This window comes from Mesocricetus auratus, unplaced genomic scaffold (assembly GCF_017639785.1).
Source record: "Mesocricetus auratus isolate SY011 unplaced genomic scaffold, BCM_Maur_2.0 Super-Scaffold_100020, whole genome shotgun sequence".
Taxonomy (NCBI): Eukaryota; Metazoa; Chordata; class Mammalia; order Rodentia; family Cricetidae; genus Mesocricetus; species Mesocricetus auratus.
Window position 1 is genome coordinate 6,148,926 of NW_024429201.1, and position 24,029 is coordinate 6,172,954.

Here is a 24,029-nt window from a genome sequence, read left to right on the forward strand (position 1 = left end):
TAATCTGGTCTTAACAGTTTATATAAAAAGTATTGACAGCCTGCTGTATTATACAAAGCAGTGAAGACCATCTTGGAGAGTCAGACATGAACATGATAAATCTATATAGAGGAGAGTCCAAACCTTTGAATATCTACAATCTATTATACACACAGTAGCCCCATCCACACACAGATTCTATCGTACACAGAAAATACTGATATGATAAAGGATTCCAAAGCATATAACTTTGGCGTGAGTGAGAGAGATTCGGGTGGAAGGAGAGGTAAGAATGGGGAGAGTGGAATTGTGGGAAGTGAGTACAGGAAGTGAGAAGCCCAGTAAGAGAGTGAATGACCACAGTCAGGAAACCTGTAGCCACCCCCAACTCCCTCCTCCCTCCTTCCCCTCCTCCCCTGTTCTCAAGCCCTGCAGAGTCCCTGCAAAGGAGTAAATAAAGAGTTAATATTGTGGAAGACTAGTTTTCAGAGACCTGAAAAGGCTGGGGGAGGGACTCCTGACCTAATTCTTCACTTTAAAATCTCTTTACTTCCCTAAGTGGTTTCCACATTCCTGCCTCCTTAATGATAATGACAAGTGTCAAGATGAAATAAGGCCAGACAATGCTGTTTTGTGTTTTCACCAGGAACCTAAATACATCCACAAACCAAGCAGTTCAGAACAATGGCATGTGGAAGGCACTGCCCAGCCCTCTCTCTCTCAGCACCCCAAATGATTGGTGTTCTGGAGTTTGCCCTTTTTCTTGGCATTTTTTCTTTGAAAATTTCTTCCCTGTTTTCTCAAAGCCATTATTTTATCTACTTTACTGCTGAACGTTACTCCCCACCCTCAATTAGCTTATCTTAGCTACTTCTTATTTCCTGACGTTCGCTGTCCTACAAACTTCCCACATTATGACCTCACTGGTACTTTTGCAAACAGTTTCCTCCTTAACTCTTGTTTTGTGAAGCACATATAAATTGATAAATTGTTATATATGTATTATACGTTAACATGCATAATGTGTGTGTTAGATGTATTAAAATCTGTGTGGGCATGGTTCACAGGAAACATCATACAAGGCCCCGTTGCTCACATCCTGCACTGGAACCGGTCCCCCAAAGCTGGCTCAGCGATTGTCCTCTGACAGCAGATTCTATTTAAAGCAGCTGGGCCCCGTTCTGAGGATGGAATCTCTCTCCCTCTCGGCCTCTTCTGCTTGTCAGTGAGATAATGTACATGGCAAGGCTTTCAGAACTTCGCAGCATGTGCTGTGGGGGGCGGTCCTCGATGCTGTGAAAGATGCGTTTGCATTCACTGGACAGGAATTTACAGAACAAGATCTTCTGGGTCAGGTACAGAAGGTAAAAGATAGTGTGGCCCTGAATTCAAGGAGAGGGAGAGAGAGAGAGGAGAAAAAGAGAGGAGAGAGAGAGAGGAGAGGGAGAGAGAATGAGAGAAGAAGGGAAGGGAAGGGGCAGAAGGACAAAAGGGGGAAGAGGAGAGAAGGGGAGGGGAGGGGAGAGAAGAGGAGGGGCGGGGAGGGGAGGGGAAAGGAGAGGGGAGCTGAGAAGAGAGGGGAGAGAGGAGGGGAGGGGAGAGAAGAGGGGAGGAGAGGAAGGGATGGGAGAGGGGAGGGGAGGAGAGGAGGGGGAGAGGGGAGAGGAGAGGAGACAAAGGAGGTAAGGGAATCACACAGTGCTTAGCCTAAGATTTTAGAGCCTAGAACAGAATTAGTCAAAAACTTATTTGACAAGCTATAAAATTAGTACTTGACTCAAAAGCCCATTATACCACAGGGTTGAGAATGGGCACCATGCTGATGTAGCTGGAAACTGGAAGATGGGTAGGAGCTAGCATTGTCAAAGTAAGTGGTAAACAAGGAGCCTGGAGAAATCACCCAAGGTGACTCCCCCACCAAACTAAGATGGTCTTAAAGGCAAGAATGACATGGCACTTCATTCTTGATTCAATCTACACTCTCTAGTCTGTGTTGGGACACTGGAAACTTTCTCTAACAGATGTTGAATGGATGGTATTTCTTAGGAAACATTGAATGATGGGTCTTCATTGAGTCATGGAGTAATCTAGATGTGCAGAGATGATACTGTCTTGGACCTGGCCCTTCGCAGGAAGACTTCCCTTGTCAGCAGTTGGGAGTTGGAATGCATGGAAGGGGACGCCTGAAGGCATGACACCATTAAACTGTCGCTAAGGCAGGAAATTTAAACTACCTCTGTGTGTGATCCTTGGTCTTTGGGGAGGATTGTTCTTTTTTTTATGCTCTTTTGCCATTCTTCAGGTTGGTGTCTAGAGTTGCTGATTCCACATGGCCTTGGCCTAGGAGAATCTGACCTATACCGCTTGCTGTTGAATTCTCCCTCAGTTTAGGAAGTCTCCTATGGTTTTGCCTGTTGGCTTTGCAGGACTGACATGTCCATCCAGCTGTTCTTCCCTGATTTTGATCACAAAGCTATCTTGCTCTCAATCTAGTGGCCCGTAGGGTGGCATCTGCTTCTCCTTAGAATTTCCATCAAACAGGAAACAGGAGACCCAGCACTGCCTTCTACATCCTCAATTGGGCAACACCGCCCTCTGGACCAAGCTGGCCTGCCCTTTCTTAGCCTGGGACCCATCGTATGGCCACTCATGCAGAGCTCTAGCAGGAAGTGAAATTAAAGCCCACGCAGGAATGAAGCCCTCACACAACCAGCTCTCTTGGCTTAGCACTGTCTCCTCTTGAGTATCAATCAATCAATGGGTCTCACTTTTTCCTCCACCTCACCAGAGCCTCTTTCTGCCCAGGGAACATGCCTCAGGGCAGGAAGTTTGTCTTTGCACTAAATTGACCCTTGCTTAGAGAGGCAACTCCAAATATGGTTCTTAGTGTGATTTGACAAATTCTTTCTTTCGCATGGGTGAATTTCAAATGTTTTTCCAAAACTCATATTCTTAACCTGAAATGCTAATATGTAAAGGGTTCAGCTTCTTAAGAGTTACGATTGCAGGTTACACACATATTTCCAGAGGGATGGCATATCCCTCCCCCCTCACCAGATTAGTCTCTGAGACAGGCATAACTGATTCGAGGTTATACACCAGTATAACACAAAAGAAAACTTCATCCTTATTCCAACTGCTGTGAGACCCGGCTCTCTTGGACCATTGGCTTAGAAAAGTGGTCAAGGAGAGCTACCTGCTCTAAGGCTTCTTCTCAGCTGTGATACTGACAGAAGGCTCTGCTCTTTTCTTTCTTATTTATTTTCTTGTTTTTACACCCTAACCAAAGCTCTCCCCATCTCCAGTTCCCCCCACCCCATTCCATCCACTCCTCTTCCACCATCTCTCTTCAGATATAGGTGGGCGTCCCATGGATAGCAGCCAGCCATGGTACATCAAGCGGCAGTGAGAACAGGCATGCCCTCCTCCACCTTGGTTGGATGAGTTAATCCGGTAGAAAGAAAGGGTCCCAAAAGCAGGCAACAGAGTCAGAGACATCCCCTGCTCTCACTTCTAGGAGTCTCAAGGTACACAATTGTAACATACATGCAGAGGGATCGGTCGGTCAGTCACATGCAGGCTTCCTGGTTGTCAGTTCAGTCTCTGTGAGCCCCCATGAGCCCAGGTTAGTTGGTTCTGTGGGCTTTCTTGTGGTGCCCTTGACACCACTGGGTCCTCTTCCCCTCTTCTACATGATTCCCTGAGCTCCACCTAATGTTTGGCTGTGGGTCTCTGCATCTGTTTCCGTCAGTTGCTGGGCGAAGCCTCTGATGACGATTGGGCTAGGCACCAATCTATGAGTGTAGTAGAATATCATTAGGATTCATTGACTTTTCCCCCCATTCACGTTTGGTTCTATCCTAGGTCTTTGGGGTATCCCTTTTGGGTTCTGACCCTCAGGGGAGAGCTCCCTCTCAGGGTATAGGTCTCCAGCTGTGCCAATCATCAGTTGGCCACTCCCACTCTAATGTATAACAAAACACACAAGCTTTTCCCTGGAGTCCAGGCTCCATCTCTTCAACTCAGTGAGCCAGTTGGAATCTGCCTGGATCCTCTCACCCTGTGCTGCCTTCCAGAAAATACTCACTCACTTACGAAGAAGTGATGTGTAAAGAGGTTAACTTCAAGAGACTTTAAAAGAATTTTGTGTTTCAGGAAATACAGGAAGAAGAAACTGGATTTAAGAATCAGAAATCTGTTGGGGTCATGAATGCGTCCATCTAACTTTGCAACACTGAAGAGATGAATCGTTTTTTCTAGGTTTCATTTTGACCACCAGTTGGGGATGAATAAAGGATCACCCCACACTTATCAATGGTGTGGGACTTAGCTAAACACACAAAGATGGACATCTAGGCTTAAACTATAATTGTGATAGTCCAAAGCCACTAAAGACATTAAAAGAATTTCACAAGAATTCCAAACACTAGAAACATTGAGAATATTGTAAACAATTAATTTTGTATTTGAAATTTTTTTAAAAAAATTGGTGATCTTCTACAATGTGTAGACTGTGGTATGATAGTCATTAGTGTCACTGTGTTGGAATACCTATTAAAAGTGGTGACATCACAGTAGTGTCGTTTCACTGTATGTTGGCTAGCTATAATTGAGCTGTGGCTTTTTAAGTCTTTATCACATGGTTAGGTATTTTTGTCCTTCATTACAAGTGTGCTTGTTAGTTTTTGTTAACTTGACACTTGATGAGAGGAACCCCTACTTAGGAGTTGCTGCCATAAGATTGGCCTGAAGGCAAGTCTGTGGGGGATTTACTTGATTAATGGTTAATATAGGGGGGAGTCCACTGTGGGCAGTGCCATTCTTAGGCAGGTAGTTAATCCTGGGTTGTATAGGAAAGCAAGCTAAGCAAGGTAGTAAGCATTCTTCCCTGGTCTCTGCTTTAGTTCTGTATCTGCGTTCTTGCTCTGACTTGCTTCAATGATGTAATGTGCTGCCGGGCTACTTAAACCAGTGAGCTTCCAGTCCATGAGAAACCCTGTCTCAAGGCAGTCTGTGGGGAGTAAGAGAGGAAGACATTTGATAGCCAACATCTTGCTCTGTCCTCCACACCCAGGTGTGAACACATTCATCAGGAACATAAAACACATTCCCTCTCTCTTTCTCAATAAAGAAATAGCATTTTAAAAAGATACCTGTGAACCCATTAATATCTTGGTCATCTTCTCATCTCCCTGCTAGAGAAGGAAGGATTCCACCCTACATTTATGAGCATGGCCAGACATAAAGTCCCTCCCTGGCACTGGTTGATGAGACAGATAACTGCTGACTGTCTCATTCTAGGCTGGGTGGGGTGGTATTCAGGGACAGAGTGAGCACGCAGGGCTGTGGAGGTCAGCCGTCAAGACAGCACAGCCTGTCTCACTACCTCTGTGGGCTGTCCTGTGTCTCACTGCTGTGATAACAAAAGTTGTTCCACCGGGGGATCTTATCCGTCATAACACAGTGGCTAGGAAGCTATCATTAGGCTATTAGGCGCCCTGCTAGTTTCAGATGTCAGGGCAGAACATAATTATGCCATGGTAGAGATGATTTCGACACATCAGTTTGGGTAAGGAGTCTCACGGTCTGCGGAGCACACCAGCTAGACCCATCATTCATCACCTTTTTATCCGGTCTGAAGTCAAAGACGAAAGAAAACTCCATTCAAAGATGAAGACAAATTTGGGGACGCTGAAAGCATAGTTGGGCCTGTTCCAGCCGAATTTCTGTCTTGTTAAGGATCTAGGAAGACGAGGAGGCCCTCCTTGGCAGCCTTATAGCCTGTGGCTGTCCTGTCTCCAGGTCAGAGTTCCTGAGACTCCTCTGTCTAGTATCTAGTTCTCCCACCTATACTGCCCCCAGTGGCCTTTTCAGTAACTACAACTATACCTTAGGGGAAAAATAGCCACTGAAATGAGGCACCTCAAGCTGTTTATGGAAAACAGTTTCGATAGAATGTTATAATTAGAAACACACATAGCATAGTCGCATTGTGACATTTTTAAATTAACTTTATGATGTCTGATGCATTTACATACCCTGAATAACATATAAAAATATAAACAAACTAAAACCTGTTTGTTGTGTTCTCATGTCCAAAGACACTTCTTAAAGTCTGAAGTATTTAATGATGGCATTTATAATATACAGTCAAGCACCAAAACTATTAACAGATACTCACGTACCAACCTGTCGTATACTCCGATGCCAATATTTGCTTTGTTTTCTCTTCTATATCAAAAACTGCCAGTATAGATACATTGTCCCCATCCCAGAGGTATCTACTACCCTGAAGTCAGCAAGCTTCATTTCATGACTTTTTGAACTCTCACTGTATCGTATCTTCGTCTCGACAAATGACACATGCTATTGTTCTCTGCATTTGTGTAACTACTAGGAACCATATAGTAAAGTTCCTCATGTGACAGGCTGTTTTGCGAGTGGAGACTTGGAGGTGGAATTTCTGGATGAAGAGAGAGTGTCCAGCTGATAACAGGCTTTTGTTGTTGTTTTTGTTTTTTCAAGACAGGGTTTCTCTGTGTCACAGCCCAGCTGTCCCGGAACTCATTCTTTAGGCCAGGCTGGCCTCCAACTCACTGAGATCCACCTGCCTCTGCCTCCCCAGTGCTGGGATTAAGGGCGTGCGCCACCACCGCCCAGCCGGATAACAGGTTAAAAGGTTCTCCAGACAGTCCCACCAGTTTATAGTCCTAGTGTCATGGTATGAGTGGCATTTTCCCGTGTGTTTTTACGTGACGTTACTTAATTATGTCTTACAGTTTTGTTAGTAGTCAGGCATCTGCACTGGCCTGCCCTTGGGGTCCTCAGCTGCACCCACTAAGGGCACCTACAGTGCACTTTCACTATGTTCCCCTTTAAAAGATGGGTCTTGTCCATCTCTGTACCTCTCCCCTCCTTCCCCCCTTCTTCTGCTGCTCCTGTCGGTCTCCCCTTCCCCTCCTGCCTTTTCCATTCCCTTCTACCAATAAAACCCCCTCGACGTGAGCTCTGTTGCATGACTTCTTTCTCTCTCATGCCACTTTTTAAATAACAACAGCTTTGGGGGTACATTTAAAGATTTTAAAACACAACCAATTTATTTTGTTTCACAAATATGTTTATATAAGAGCAGCCTTGCTTCGCTACTCAGAGAGCTAGTCTTTTGGGAAATAATCAGACTCTATACATGAGCTGATTACAAAGGTGCCCCTTGGTAAGAAAGGAAGAAAGAAAGAAAGGAAGAACAACACAGACAAAAGTAACAGTTCCTGAGTCTGGGGAAAAGCTTCAGAAGATTATCTGATAGGAAGCTAATGAGTGCAGACTTCTTTATCCAATCATTTCTTCCCTTTCCTTGTCTGAAGTTGTATGCACTTAGCACTAGGCCAATAAATTGTATCTCAGCCACCAAATTTACTAACTGAAACATGGGAAATACTTGGAGGCACCTGAAATCCCCACACCTTAAGAGGCAAGGGGAGCACAAGCTCAAGCCCATCCCCGGCTACTTAGCAAGTTCCAGCCAATAGTGGGACCTAGTCTCACACAAATAAACAAAACCCCAATGGTCACCATGCTGGTACTCTGGGGAACAGGACCAGGGCAAGTGTCCTGTGCTGCTGGCATCTGAGCACCCCTGTGTTCCCTCAGCGTGACTATGCAACTGACTGTTGGAGGCAGCATGAGGCGTGACACCACCTCCCAAAGACACCAGAATGAATGCAGTTCATTTCAAGAACATTCTAGTATGGGAGTCACCTGCTTTTCCCAAAGGGAATCAGAATTTCATAGCTCAGTGCCAACACTACAGGCAATCCCTAGATTCATCCAGGAGCATGACTTCAGCTGAATGTGATTTCTCAAGTCTCTCTGAGTGGGAGACTCAGGGTTGCGTTTGTAGATGAATGTTTGGACTGGGTAAGTATCCCCTACTGTCCTGAGGGTGACACCATTTTCAGACCTCCTGGAACGTAAGAAAACACTTGCTGATTCCTTACATATGTGTTTCCCACAAACTGAGAACAAACCTGAAACAGGGACCACAAAGAGCTTTCATAATTAATCATCATATAATGTACAATATTGGAAAAATGCAACTGGTAAGTTTCAACTTTCTCTTCAGCATGACTTTGATGGCCTGAGAGACCCACATTCATGGACAACTTAACTGTATTCAGTGGTTTCCTCTTGACCAGAGTAGAGCTGGAGAAGGGAGTTAGAATGCCTGTGAGTGAACAGTGGTGGTGATGGGACAAACTCTTGCCTGGTGGCGTCCACCATCCTTACAGCCTCAGTTTTTGTGGTTCTCCTGGTGCTACCCCGACATTTTGCCTTATTGTGGTTCATTTATAAGAAGACCTCGTACAGCTTCCCCTCTGGGAATTCCCCACTACCTGAGACAGTTTGGGGGCCACCCTCACCACAGCACACTTATGCTTTTCTTCTTTCTACTCTCTGACGATCAAGAAGTTTCAGACAAACTGTCACAATTATGGAATACTTGATGCCACAAACACCATCGTGGTGACAGCCACAGCTTCGGGATCCTGTCTGGGTTCAGATCTCCAGCACTGCATTCCAAGAAGAAACACACTCAGCCGCATACAGCAGCCTTATGTCGGCCTCAGAGGAGTGACAGGATTGGCTGCCTAAGAAAAATCCAGATCTAGAATTCCCTGATCCTGGGTTTGTCTGGACAACCAAGCACCTAGCTTTTAAAGAATCAAGTGACAAAAATACTTTATCTTGGGAATGTGCTGCGTTATGAAGACTTTAAAAGTACGATTTTAAGCTTCTTCTGCTAAGATAAAGACAACATAAAATTTGTGAGAAACAGAAACAAAATGGAAATTTTTCTTTAAAGATGCAGATGGCAGGACTCATTATGAGTATCAGCACAGCCCTGGGAGGAAGGGCTGTAAGAGATGGTGAACAACAGAGAGCAAATTGCTAGACAACAATAAATATATTAGTTTCTTTTCTCATCACTGACAACATGCATAACAGAAGCAGTGTAAGACTTTGATTCATTACTTTGGATACTGCCCATTGTGTTGAGGAGGGTCTGGTGACATGGATGAGTCAGCCCTTGGCAGTGGGAGATTGTGGTCCAAGTTATTTACACCTTGATGGGTTAGCCCTTGGCAACAGGAGATTGTGGTCCAGCTTATTCACACCTTGATGGAGCAGCCCTTGGCAACAGAAGAGTGTGGTCCAGCTTATTTACACCTTGATGGAGCAGCCCTTGGCAACAGAAGAGTGTGGTCCAGCTTATTTACATCTTGATGGGTCAGCCCTTGGCAACAGAAGAGTGTGGTCCAGCTTATTTACATCTTGATGGGTCAGAAAACAGACAAGATGAGACTATAACTTTCAGGGCCTGTCTCCATTGGCCAGCACCCCTACCATCCTGGCCCCCACAGCCTACCAAAACAACAGCATCAACTGGGGACCAAGTATTCAAACATGTGATATCATGGGACAGTGAAGTAGTTGCTGTGACAAACCTGTTCATGTAGATTGTAGGCCTTTGGAACTGGTTTGTAGGAATTAGGTGGAAGAGTTTGGGGATGTGAGCTGGAGAAGTACCAGAGTGCTGGCAAGCAGAGTTTAATGGTCCATTTCTACTGTTACCTGGATAGCTGGAATGGCAACAGAAAGAAGTGACCATTCAGCAAAGACCATGCTCACAAAGTTCTCAGAGGGGGGAAGATTCTTATATAAAGCCATTCATGTTACACTCTCATCAAAATTTAAGTGAAATAAAATTTAATGGTTGACAAAGAAACTTTCAAGATGCCAGAACATAATAGCATCCCAAATGGTAGCATGGTTATTGCTCATTGTATTTAGCTGGGTTTGTAATGAATGTTCCGAGAAAAAAGTGAAACAGGATGATAGAAAAGATTTGCAACTTGTCAAGGAAAAAAGCTCAGATGTGTTTACCATTGTGAACTGGCAGACAAGCAGGGAGCAGCAAAGATGACTGCAATTGTTCAGATTCTTGGCATTAAAAGGAAGCCAAAAACATTTCATTGTCCATGCTTGCTTCAGATAAGGTCAGGAAGAACCCGATGGAGCTCAGCTAATATCACCACAGGAAAGCTACTTCAAGAACAAGAGTCCACTTTACCAAATGTTCCAGGGCATGAAAATGTAAAACTAGTTGTAGGACTTTCAATAAAAAGGAATATCTGAACAAAGAGTGTTGTTACAGTGACATCCTAATCAAGTAGGGAAATAGTTTCCAAAAATCAGTCTTGTAAGCTGGGCGCTGGTGGCGCATACCTCTAGACCCAGAACTTAGGAGGCAGAGGCGGGCAGATCTTTGTGAGTTCCAGTCCAGCCTGGTCTACAGAGCAAGTTCCAGGACAGGCTCCAAAGATACAGAGAAACCCTGTCTTGAAAAACAAATCAGCCATGTAGGCCCACAGACTGTGATAAGCTATGAAAAAGTGACGCCTGGCTACATCTGAAGCTGGTAGCAGAACTTGGCAGCGTGCACACAAAATGCAATCATTATAAGGTTGTGGAAGCTTGCACCAAGGTTACAGAAAAATAATAATGAGGCCAAGAAATGTGTGGTGGGGCTGGAATTTCTGTATGGAGCTTCTAAGTGAGCTAAATGTGAAACTGTGAAGATGAGGCCTCATTGAAGTAGAGACTACAGGGATGCTAGAATTATGGGATGTCTGCTGAGGATAGCTTCAAACACAGTGAAGCTGGTTCAAGAGAAAGTGTTAATCCCACCAGTCAAAAATAAGACCACTATCACAGTTCCAAGTCAAATTTTTACAGTGGCTCATAGCTTAGATTTGTCTTGAACCTCCATAGAGGCTTTGGATTTGTGAATAATATCAAGATGATTACTGAGTATATAGGGAATCTGGAAGTCGACTGAGTTCGTTGTCCAATATGCACTAGATTTTAGCTTATGGTGGCCAAGGGTGGTAGAGTTTGCATATAAAGTGCCCTTTATAGGGTCATGTGTTTGAACACCTGTTACCCAGCTGGTGGTGCTGTTTGGGGAGGCTGGGAAACATTGGGGGCTGTAGCCCAGCTAGCAGAAGTGGGTTGCTGTGAGCAAGCCTTGAAGGTGGTGTCCAGCTATAGCTCTCTGCTTCTTGATCAACCAAGATGTGAACCAGCCACATGGGAACTGCCACCATTGTGGATCAAGCTATACTCTAGAACAGTGGGGTCAAAAGACCCTTTCACAGGGGTCACCTAAGACCACCAGAAAACACAGATATTTACATTATGACTCATAACACTAGCAAAAGTACAGTTATGAAGTAGCAATGAAAATAATTTTATGGATGTGGGTCACCATAGGAGGAACTGCATTAACGGGTTACAGCATGAGGAAGCTGAGAACCACTGATCTAGAACTAAATCGAACTAAACCTCTGTCCCCTTAATTTGCTTCTGTTGGCATTCTGTCACGAAAACAGGATGACTAATCAGATGCATACACAAGGACTTACTGTTGATAAGCTAAGTTTTTGCTGATATCTACTTTGCCTACAGCATAACCACAGCTCCTGTTACCCTAACAGTTATGTCTGGAGTTCCTACAGTTCCTCAAGTGCACACAGTCCTCTTATGGGGATCTTCCTTTGTCAGTTCCCCTCAGAGTACACAAGGCTTCATCTCATCCTATTTTCAGAGCAACGTGGTTACTGCAAAATTATTTTACCATCCACCATCCAATCTTCTAGATCTCACTGTGGATGTCTAGAGCAGTAGACTTCACAGGATAATTTTTTCTGAGTTTCATAGAAATGAAAGAAATGCCCATCTCCTGGACTCCGTGTCAACCGATTCTGGATGTCATGCCAAGTCCTCGTAAGGAAGGCAAAGTCCCTCAAAGCCAGTTTTATTCTAACTCTTGTCTCCATTGACCAGACTGGGAAGCAGCCAGTGCTGACCACACTGGCCTTTCCACAATCCTCTCTCATATTCCGCTCTGTAGGTTACTTTACATACAGATTTCTTCCAGATATTCTCCATGAAAACAAATGTTTAGTAAGTGAGTACCCAGACAGGTTTGGATTTTTCATTCAGCCAAGATTCCTAAACACACACACACACACACACACACACACACACACACACACACCATGCAAGAGTAAACACCATTTTCAGACTTTGACTTCCTCCTTTCTGCAAACTCTTTTCTAATGTGTTCCGCATATTCAAACTTTTTTTATCTTGAACTAAATAAGCAGAATATATATGTCCATATGTATTTGATAGACTATCCTCATCTCTCTTGTCTTTCAAAGCCACCTTTAAACATATCAATATTTTTTACTTTTCATATAAGATACATACTGTTTATAACAAAAAATGCTTGGATTAAATTATGCCTCAAAAAATACCCTTGGAATTTACTTAGAATGGAATCCTACATAGAAACCAGGGAAATCAAGATAAAATTAAGTCACCAGGGTAAAGTAATTCAATGTGACTGTTATCTTTACAAAAAGATGAAATTTGAGCATACACATGAGAAAGAGAAATGCCATGTAGAGATGAAGGCAAAGATTGGAGTAGACCTTGACAAGGGAAGGCATACCAGCAGTGCCTGGCAACCCATGAGAAATTAGAGGGCTAAGGAGTAGAGAGACTGCTTAGCTGTTAAAGGCTAGGCTCACAACCAAAGCTTTAAGAAACTAGAGAGCTAAGACAGAACAAATTGGCTTGGTGCTCCAAAGAGGGAGCCCACCAGTTGACTTACCCTCAGAACTGTGAAACAATCTGTCTCTTTCACTCAAACCACCCAGCTTCTGGTCCTTTGTTATGGCATCTCCAGGACATAAGAATTAACTCTGTTCATTACTGTGTTTCTTCTGGGTGTTGAGGATTGACGTCAGGGTCTTAAGTCCACAGGCACCTGCTCTAGCTCTGGATTACATCCCCTGCTCATCTATTCATAAATGTTGATGAGTTCGACCACCCATCTCTCTACTGTTCACTTCCCACTTGGTTATCACCCTTAGATAACTGACCTCCCCACCCATCATTCTGCTGTAACTTTCTCATCAAAGCTCCCAGCACTAAGTCTAAAAGAAATCCCTCCCTTATCTTCCCAAGCTTTTCTGCCACAATTCACACTATTCATCTCTGTTTTCTTCCCAAAATGTTACCTTTAAAAACAGGTCTCACTGCATAGCCCAGACTAAGCCTTGAACCCAACAATACTCCTGCCTCAGTCTCTTGAGTGCCAGAATTACAGCAGCCACTATCCCTGGAAAAATGTCGTCTTTTCCTGACCAATTACAAAGCACTCATAAATTTTCTGCTTTTTTTTAAAAGTATCTTTTGGATTTTTTTCTCCTTTCATTAATCTCTTGGAAGGAAATGTTCCTTAAAGTTCTACCCATAATCCTCTTGTTACATGTGGCCCACCTTTGAGGACTCTTAGCAATTTTTTTTTCAACAGGGTTTCTTTGTGTAGCTCTGACTGTCCTAAAACTCACTGTGTAGACCAAGCTGGAACTCACAGAGATCTGCCTGCCTCTGCCTCCCGAGTGCTGGGATTAAAGGCATGTACCACCACCGCCCAGCAATTTTAGCCATTCTTACTGGTTTTGAGTATCATGTATACCTGGAGTTTCTAATTCATGCAATTCCATCTAGTTTCATGCCCCATTATGATTATTAAGAGAAGCTTTTTCCTTTAGAAGGAGCCGTTCCGCCAGCCTGGTTCTAGAGCCGCTTTCCTGCCAGCCTGGTTCTAGAGCCGTATCAGTCCCAAATAAACACACAGGAGGCTATATTAATTATGAAGCTGTTGGCCTTGCTTGTTTCTTACTGGCTAGCTTTGACTTAAGTAATTACCCTATAATTGTTAATCTAAGTATGTTTCTTACCGGAGAATAGTCCCGGGCTTCCTACCCCATGCGGTTACATGTCGACTCTCTTGTCTTTCCCCTTCCCAGAATCCTCCTCGACTCCTAGTCCCTCCTATCTAGGTTTTCTATTGGCCAGACAGTACTTTATTGACAAATGCACAGGCAAATAACAGGACTTCCCCAACATCTCCTCTTTTCTGTTTAAACAAAAGAATGGTCTTAATTTTAACATAGTCAAATTATATATGACAGAACAGTTATCAAGTAAGAACATAGTTACAATATTTTAGCAAGATTTAAAGAAAATATCATCCAGCCCATCCTTGTGAGTCCAAAGTTCTATATGTAGCTTATCTTTTATCATAACTAAGGAAAACTATAATTATAACTATCTGTCTTCAACTCCATCAAAGACCACAGAAGGATAATATATAAACACTAGGATCGACAGAGACATCTTACTGCCTGGACAGTCACCCGAAGTTCCTCTGTAACGTTGGGGCATCCATCTTCAGCCCATAGGCCACAATGTGTCTGGAACACTTCTCAGCAAAGCAGGAAATTTCAAACTGTCCATCTGCATTGGCAGTCTGTCAGTCATTTTTCTTTGTCCTGCAGAACGTCTCCTAGACTCTTCCATGAAGAAGGAACCCTGTAAGACTGAGTTCAGCAGTCACTTTTCTGTGGGTCCTGCATGTCCAGATTATACAACAACAGTCAAACAGTCTAGGCAAGAGCAGTTTCTTGCCCAAATGGCTAATCTTGCCATGTTGAAAGCAAACTCCATAACGAGTTTCTTCGATGCCCATCTTCCTCTCAGACGTAATTGGTGCTGCCAGGAGCAGACATTGTCAAGAAAAACCCTAAACCATTTTAAATGCCATGTTCTGAAGGTCTTTGAGAGGTTTGAAGACTGTCCATCTCAAATATATTTCTGTATATCTAGAAAACCTAACTTATGTAACTATAAATTCTATTATAAGTAACTATCTATAGTCTGTATTCAATTATGCATTACGTTGTAAAAGATCAGTATAAGCACAATACTTAATCAAGAGGAGAAATATAACCATCACAAAATTGACCTTGATTTTGTCTCAATAAATGAAAAACAATACCCATACCATAATTCCCCTTTTTACCATTAAAAAAGATTGGCTGTGATCACTAGCCAATTATAAACAATCCCATTTAAATGAAAACAAAGATTTATAAACAAGATGGGAATTGGGACATCGCTCATTCCAAACTGCTTCCTGCTGGAAGGGGGCGCTGTTCATACCATGGGGATCATGACAAAACTCAGAAACCTGTATAAGTCCTTATTTTCGTGGTCTGTAAAGCTGCATCATCTTAGCTGTCTCAGTTGTTGGAACACCTGGTCCACTGCTTCCAGGGGTCTTGGTTCGTGAAACCACAGAAGCCTGGAAGGAATTCTCAGCTTTTCAATTTCTGTAGAAACATAAATAAAAACTCCTTTTCCAAGTAACATATCCTTATACTTAAATTTTGAAGTCAAGGCATTTTTAAAAGATAGAACTTGGATTAATTCAGCAGCATTTATAATCAAATGTACTTTAGCAGCAGTTCCTTCCTGAGCAAGCAAAAAACTGAAAAACACAATAGCGTACAGTATCCAGACTCTCTGTGTATTTTCCATCTTTACGTGGCTTATTTATTTATCTATTATTACTTTATTTATTTTACTTTTATTTATTTTTCTTTGAGACAGGATTTCTCTTTGGAAATCCGCCTGCCTCTGCCTCTGGAGTAAATCTTACCGGCATGCGCCACCACAACGCCGGCTTTTGTATTTATATACCACTTTGTCATTTCATTTTCTCTCTCAATCTCACGTATATTTTTAAACAGACTGTAAACCTTTAGAGGTTTTGTTCATCCAAGTCTGACTTTACTGTAAATCTTTATGTTTTTCTGGCCACATGTCTTATCTGTAAAACCGCGGCTGTTTTAAACTGCTGTTTCAAGATGGCGGGCGTAAGCGTGATTCCAGCTTACCGCCTCAGTCCATGCTGACATCCAGCAAAAGCTGCCACTTCCAGCTGTACATACACACCTTTCAATCGTTAACAGAGTCTCTTAAAACAACCTTGCTGTTTTTTTTTTTTTCTTTTTATGCCGAGTCAGGAAGACTCTGGTAAGCGAGCCACGTGAATCTCGGCTTGTGGCTAGCAAAACAGAGCACACCTGAGAAAAATGCTGCTACCAAAAATCTGTGCTTCTCTCCGTTCTTCTGTTTCTAAAATTCCTTTAAAGCTTTTGTCATTCTACGTGGAAATTCAATCCCACTAAACTCAGCAAAGAATACTGGACTTATAGATTCCTGTAGAAGAATGAATAGCTACCCTGAGGACCATCAAACAAACAGTATCTCACTGTGTGGTATCAAAGTCTAAATCTCTCTATATTGTTTTTTCATAGTACCCTTTTATCTTTATTTCTTCACATACCTCAGTTCCCATTCATTTAACTGAAGCTGGCTTTGGAGTTGGATTGGCTCTCCTACTCTAAACCCAAGCATATTATTTAAATACAATTCAGAATTTCTGTATTATATCAAAGAGCCATTGATATAAGACAGAAGAAATACAATGAGGGACTGTTATCTATGGATTTCTTTTTCTGAACAGTCTAATTTCCTCCAGGTTTTCCATCTTCCCTATTGTCACCTCTTCTGTATGCATACATATGAAAGTTAAAATATTTCTTTGTTAACAGTAATGTTTGAGTTTTCCAGAGAACAAGGGATTTCCTGACAGCAATCTTCAACTGCTTCAGAAAGAGAATGAGGATCCACTTCCTTGACTTCACCTGATTCGACTGGAGGCATCTGAACTGTCCCACATCATTGACTCCACCTGACAAGCACTATCCTGAAAATGGCTTGAAACTACATCACTCTACACAACTCCGGACCAAGAAACTGAAACAGCACATCTTCTACAATCTGGCCAGAGCTTCAAGATAAGAGCTTCAATCAACACTAGAACCCCAGCCAGGAACTTCAATCAAGCATTTCCTGCCATACAGAGACTGTCTGATCTACAGAGATTTTGTTATACTAACATTTTCTTTTCACAGGTCCCCATGAGATTATCATCGTCCCATCTCAGCAGGAAGTAGTTTTGAGAATTCCATGCCCCCTCTCCCTACTATTGATATTATAAGATAGTTTACACCTGTTAGTGTTAGTTTTCAATTATTTTAGAGTTGGGATTGGAAGGAGGTGTTCATATTTGGGTGTTTCTTTCAGATAAGTTTAGGTTTAGATAGAAGTTTGATACATTTTGTTCATGGACACAAGTTAGTTGTCCTTTTTTAGACTAAAAGGGGAATTGTAGGAGGAAGTCTGATGCCGCCATTAAACATGTGACTTATTAGAGGCGCATACAGATGAGGTAATAAAAGGGCTGTTTACCACACCGCTAACCACACCCACTTTAGACAGGACTAAAGACGTATACGGTTGGACGTAAAGACGTATACGTATGTAGGCGGAACTACATCACTAGCCAGGCCCACTTTTGGGCATGGTTAGGGGCGTTACGGGGGAAGGCATAAAAGACAGCACACAGGAAGTCTCGCTCTCTTTTCCTGGAGTTCGGCTTCCGGTCCGGCCGCTAGCTGAGAACTGTTTGGCTCCTCTGGGTTTGGTATCTTGTGAGTAATTTTCTACATTAAATACTTAGCTTTACTGTCAGTAATTGTGTGTCGCGTATCGTTACAGCGTCCGTTTAGCCTACAATGATAAGACAGCATTCATTTAATAAAAAAAAAGAAGCCAGCTCAAACTGTTGTGTGATACGTTGTTTAAGAGTTGGGGTTACCTCAAGTCTTCTACCAGATTCCCTGGTTCTTTTATTTTGTGCCAGAATGAAGTTCAAGATTCCTTGTCTGTTTGGAAGACTGTACATGATCTGTTACTCTCTCTTCTTCCCACCACCATCTCTGTAGTCTCTCCAAGCCAAATGCCAATCATACAAACTATAAACTCCTTACAAGCACCAAGATTCCCGGCTTCTGGGTCACTTACATGACAGCTGAGTGTCTGGAAGAGCCATTCCCATTTCTACTTGGCTAATTCCAACTCTTCTAGTTATCTCAGCTTAGATTTCTACGTCTTTTTAAAAGCTTCTAAGATCATGTTAGGTTTTTCATCAATGTGATAAGTACCAAAGAAAAACCATTTAAAAGGAGGAGGGATTGATGTTGGGCTGATGACAGAGGTTTCAGTCCACAGTTGTGTGGCTCTGCTATCTAGGCCTATGGGGAAGTAGAAACTATGGCAAAGGGCACAGTGGCACAGTGCTGCTCACCTCATGGCACCCTGGAAACAGAGCAACGGACAGGAAGTGGCTGGGGCAAGAGGAAGCTTTTAATAGCATATCCCCACTAACCTACTTCCTCCAACCAGGAACCCTCTGGTAGCTTCTTTGGTATAAACGCACCAATAGCTGAAACCATTGTTAGAGTTAGCACCCAACAGCCCACGTTTCTCAATGACTTGAATCACCAAAACAGAGTGTTGAATACATGAGCCTTCTGAGTGGTTCTCAATGTGTGGGTCATGACCCCTTTGGGAGTCTCATATCAGATATCCTACATATCTGATATTTACATTAGTATTCATAACAGTAGCAAAATTACTCTGTTTAGAGTCCTTTATACACTTGTGCCTCCATTTCATGTCTCCACAGTATGTATCATTCAGATTTATTCTTTTATGCTTCCCATTAAGCTCAAATCATTTCAATACACAGCTGAATCCATTAAGACATACTAGTTAAAAACAACAAAAACTCCCTTGAACTTACCCAAGTCAGGCCAGTCTCAGAATGATGGACATTTCGGAATAGGTCGTTCTTGGAGGAGCTATCTGGTGTTTCACAGGATGATTGACAGCATCCTTGCCCCTGACCCACTAGATGCTAATCACACATAATCCCTTCAAACGTGACTCTTGTGTCTCCAGGTGCTGCTGAGTATCCCTTAAGAACTAAGTTGCTCTCATCTGAAAACCATGGCTTTAGGAACCCAGAAAGCACACTTCCGGTTTCCCCTAGAATCTAGACAGAGGGAGTGGAAAAAATCCCCATAGATTAGGTGTTGTAGGAGTGTTTTATTTGTGAAATACATAGAGAAAGGTGCAGATAGTGGGATCTGAAATCCAGGGATTAGGCAGGAAGCCTGGGAAGCCTCATGGTGGAGAAGGGCTTTAACCTGTTGGGTGTGGACAGGAAGTGACACGGTGATAGCAGATGGGGCAGCTATGGGAACAAAGGTGTTAAGGGTGGACGTTTAAGACATGAAGAGTGGCCTGTCCATTGTATGACCGTGAAGAAGGCTGTGTGATAGGGGGAGGAAGTTTGAGGCTATACATTCATTGTTTCCCTCTATTTTTTTTGTTTGTTTTATGAGACAGGGTTTCTCTGTATTGTTTTGGAGGCTGTCGGTCCAGCCCAGCCTCGAACTCACAGATCCGCCTGCCTCTGCCTCCCGAGTGCTGGGATTAAAGGTGTGCGACACCACCGCCTGGCTGTTTCCCTCTATTCTTTTTTTTAATTATGAAGCTGTTGGCCTTGCTTGTGTCTTACTGGCTAGCTCTGACTTAAGTATTTATCCCATAATTGTTAATCTAAGTATTTCTCATCTTACTTCTCTGGCGGGCTACATGGTGACTCCCCCTCTATTGTTAATAATGCTTCGGTAACCTTTTCATTTGACAAATTGATTCTTTTTTACAGAACTAAGATCGGAATAACAAAAAAGATGGTAGGGTGTTTTACAGATTGCTATGTTAGTGCTGAAGAACAAAGGGATGGCTGAGATGGAGCAGAGAGACATTATGTCATTAAAGCATGAAAAAGACAATTCGGATTCGTATGTGCTTTGCTGCTGCGAAGTATTTTCCCATGTGATCTTGTCTTGATACACTTGGGAAATGAATCATAACTCTGGAATGTCCCTCGACAGTTTTCCTATAACTGGGGAATCTGATTTTTGATGTTTTATGCTGAGCTTATGGATGTTGCATCAAGGTTTGCAAGTATGATATGGGTAGTAGATATGATAAGAGCACAAACTTCTGGCCAGATGAGACATAAGTTACTTTTCAAGGGGGGATAGCAATTTCTTCTCTTTTGCAGTGACTTGAATGCAGACCTGGCAAGAGCGTAAGGAGCCATTTGGCCTAAACTGAAAACTCACACTGAAGAAAGTAGAGCAGAAAAAATAAAAGAAGCCTGCTTCCATAACGCTGAACAACAGGAGCCAGCATTGTTTTTGGACAAAGGACTATATAATAATAAATTTCTGTTTTGTGGACTTCATAGGTCTTTGCCACAATGAGTCAATTCTGTCATTCAGAGTGATGACTGTCACAAGAGTTTATGTAATTAGTGAGTTCTAGTATGTTTCAACCTGTGTCCTACTGTGACTATATAGACAGAGACTAGGAATTTCTTTTGAGGCAGATTCCCATGGGTCATATGTCTCTGGTTGGCCTCAAACTTGCTAGGTAGCCAAGAATGACCTTGAACTTCTAATCCTTCTGCTTCTGTTTCCTGAGTGCTATATGTATGTACCACCATGTCCAGTTTATATGCCAAGGAGTGAACCCAGGGCTTTGCACATGCTACCTAAGCACTCTACCTGCTTACCCACATCTCAACCCTGAAATCTGAGTTTCTAATAACTTTCCTACATCCCCCCTAAATTACATGACTTTCACTTTACTATTTTACTTTTTGCTGTGGTAGGAATTGAACCCATGGCCTTGAACATACTAGGCAAGCACTCTACAACTGAGCCCATTTCCACTGATTTCAACCGTTTAAAAGTGATGTGCAATTTTTAATTCTAAGACTGTACCGAAGTAGACAGGTACTGTACGCTGGCTAGCCCCAGATGTGGAACATCATCCTGTCTCTGAGGACAACTTTGCCTTGGGCTTATTTACAGGGGACAGACATTTCTCTGTAGGTCAGAATGAAGCTTCCTGTGACTCAGCAGAACTGAACGCTGACATAAGGAAATTCAAATCCCATGCAGCAGCAGCTGGGGCTCCACCCATTAACAATCCAGACCAATCCTGTCTGGGCTTTGGATGCTTCTCTGGTTTTTGTGGTTTTCTGCCTAAGGCTCAAGGCTGCAACTGCCATTGAGGATCTTCTTCAGGATACTAGAAACTGGAGCTGTAAATAGAGTATGGGAAATTTGTTTTTCCTTCCATGTGCACATGGCATCCACACACACAGAAACAGTCTCTCCCCACCCCCCTTTCTCTCTCTCTCTCTCACACACACACCAAGTAACTGCAGAAAAGGGTTGCTTTACTCTATATAGACTATCAGCACTTTCATACAATCCAATGTATGATAAAGATTGTGCCAAATCAGTTTATGTTAATGTAATAGGACATCACTCATGCTTATAATTTCCCAATAGAACAAATGCTCTCTGGTTCCTTTTTTTTTTTTTGAGATGATAAAGGACAGTCAAATAAGATTTTCTACCTTATAGACAGCATTTGGATATTAGGCATCACTGTCGAAAGTGTCAGTCTTAGGAGATATACCTTACTTTAACACTTCAGCAAAAACCAGGCACATCCGTGCTGTGCCATGAGGGACCTGTGAGCCACAATCCCAGCTCTGCTCCTTTTGGTTTTGATAAAGACCTTAATATTGACTTACTCACTGGAGTCACCAATACTTACCTCCTAAGCAAACAGAACTATGCATATAGAACACTGGCTGCTTCTTAGTAAGAAACTAATGTGCCAGGCACAAGGCTATTGTCCATTGGCTGATTGTACAGTAGAGGACAGGAAAGATGCCAAACATCACTCAGCCACCTTCGCCCAATAACAAATACAGCAATGGAGCCATGTCCCAAACTATAATCTTTTGTAAGATAATCACCTGGGTCTTTCCTTGGCTGTTGAACTCAACTTTCTTGAGTCCATTTGCTAGAAGTCCACCACCATACCCCAGCAGAGAAACACCAAGGAAAACAGGCTTTGTTCTGTGTGGCTGCTCTCACATACCTTATTCAAGCTAGTCTCCCTCTGATCAATGCTTAGAAGGTCAGTATGGCTGCTTACCAAGGTGTGTCTCCCTGGTAGCCCTTGGTGGAGTCTGTAATGGTCTTATTCAAGTCTAGAGCTCCAGCCTGGACAGGCGGAGTATGAAAGCTTAAAGGTTAAACACACCTCTTCTGTGAAGGCTGTGAAAGTCTCACCAAAGAGCTTTTCTGTGCTCTGGGGAGGAGAGAAAAGATACAAACCAAAACCATATAATCTGGGGGACTCAGTAAATACACACAGCCTGTCCAAATCACCAATTTATTAACATACTTACTAAATGATCAATAGGATTGTACTTCCATGAGCTAAAAAGTTTTTATTTAGGGGCACAATTTGTGTGTGTGTGTGTGTGTGTGTGTGTGTGTGTGTGTGTATGTGTATTTTGGGTTTTTTTTTTGCCTTTTTTTTTAAGTCCCCCCCCCCCGCACAGCAATTGCTATTTGTTGCTGAATGTCTGCAGTCACATGCTCAACTTCCTGTTTATAAACTCGCCTTGTTTTCTGTGAGTCAGCAGTTCCTGCCCCACACAGAGGCACGGCAAGGCTGTGTCAAGGCTCCAGAGGTCCAGGGGGGTTTTGTGAATGGCCTAAGTATGTTGGGCCTTCCCTTGAAGGGAACAAGCTCTCTCACCAAGTGACTGCAAAGAACTATAATTAGTGAGTAGGGTTGTCGGTTTGTCACCTAAAGGCTGGACCACTGCCAAAGATGAACAAAGCCAGCCACTGTTTGATTAAGGTGGCAAAGACAGATTTTAGCAAGGAGCAACTACTGCAATAAGAAAAAGGTGTTTGTATAGAGATGCTGTGAGGATTTCTCTGCCTGGGTTGAGAGGAGACTAAGCAACATCTATCTACCATCTTCCAAGGTCCTGAAGATGAGCCAACGTTTAGTTCCACCCAAGTTTCCCCTAAGGAACTAACAAGTTACAGAGTGTGGGTGACAGGTTGCCGACGGGAGTGTGGGTGCCCCTGGGTGCCCCCCCAGGAAAACCAGCCACACTTGAACAGCTTCACTTTGCATGGGTGATGGCTTTGAAGAGACATTTCTGACTTCTTAGTCATAGCAGCTCAGGTCTTCAAGCACCTAATGAAGGAGACACCAAAATATTTTGGGAGAAGGCTCCCTCCTGGATCCAGGATTAGGCACAAACTACACCCAAACACCTCTTTTCACAGAGAGATCCTTTGTTAGGTAGAAGAAAAGTTAAAGGGGCTGCTTTCTGACTCAGGTGGAAAAACAGCAGCCAATGGCCTCACAGGTGTCATTCTTAAGAAGAGAAAAAGGGGAGGCCTGTGTTAGAATGGGAGAGGATGCGGTAAAGGAGACAGAGGATGAGGGAGAGGGGGAAGGGACAAGGGAAAGGGCTCGGGGATACTTGGGGGGGCAAAGGACTGCGTCTGGATATGACAGATGTGGTGCATGAACAAATGGCGGTTTATAAAGGTAAAATGGGGAACCCCATGTTAGGATGAGGGGTGGGTATGTTAACTAGGTGAACCAAGGGGGCTCTGATTGGTTAACATCTATACTTTGGTGACTGGCCCTTGGTGGTTCCCCCTCAGGAGGAGGAAGTGAACACATAAGGGGACAGACCATGATGGCTAGCCGCAGGAATGAAATCTAACAGTTTAGCAAGCAAGAGGGAATAGGGAGAAGGACAAGGCCTGCCAGGTCACATGCTCAAGTGCTCAAGTCACATGCTTGCTCCCGTGACAAGGCAAAATGTGACCCCGGTTTTAGACTTCCATGAGAAGTCCCCCAGTTCCCTACTCTGTTACCCAAATCCACCACTACCTTACCTTGGTTCAAAAGGAGAAGAGTTAGTCACTACTTCGGGAGGGGGAAGGTTGTAGTGTAGAAGACATTGTGACACTGGACGTCGTTGTGGTTTGTATTAGTCACACACTTTGCATCATTGTGCCCCAAACCCGACTAAAAAATTTCCAGAGGAAATATTAATCCCAATTTCCTGTTTCAAAACGTCTTTTATGTAGCCAAGCATAGTGGCACACACCTTTAATCCCAGCACTTGGGACGCAGAGGCAGGCGGATCTTTGTGAGTTCAAGGCCAGTTTGGTCTATAG

At 43.2% G+C, this 24,029-nt stretch overlaps 2 long non-coding RNA genes across 2 annotated transcripts; both read left to right on the top strand.

Moving 5' to 3' along the window:
* The first annotated feature begins 1,204 nt into the window (after positions 1 to 1,204).
* LOC110339531 lies at positions 1,205 to 2,167 on the top strand. Its single transcript, XR_002381593.2, has 3 exons — positions 1,205 to 1,343; positions 1,779 to 1,846; positions 2,026 to 2,167. It is a non-coding gene; the product is annotated as an uncharacterized LOC110339531 (long non-coding RNA).
* A 15,304-nt stretch (positions 2,168 to 17,471) lies between these two features.
* LOC121133113 lies at positions 17,472 to 20,186 on the top strand. Its single transcript, XR_005869848.1, has 2 exons — positions 17,472 to 17,519; positions 20,006 to 20,186. It is a non-coding gene; the product is annotated as an uncharacterized LOC121133113 (long non-coding RNA).
* Positions 20,187 to 24,029: the final 3,843 nt, after the last annotated feature.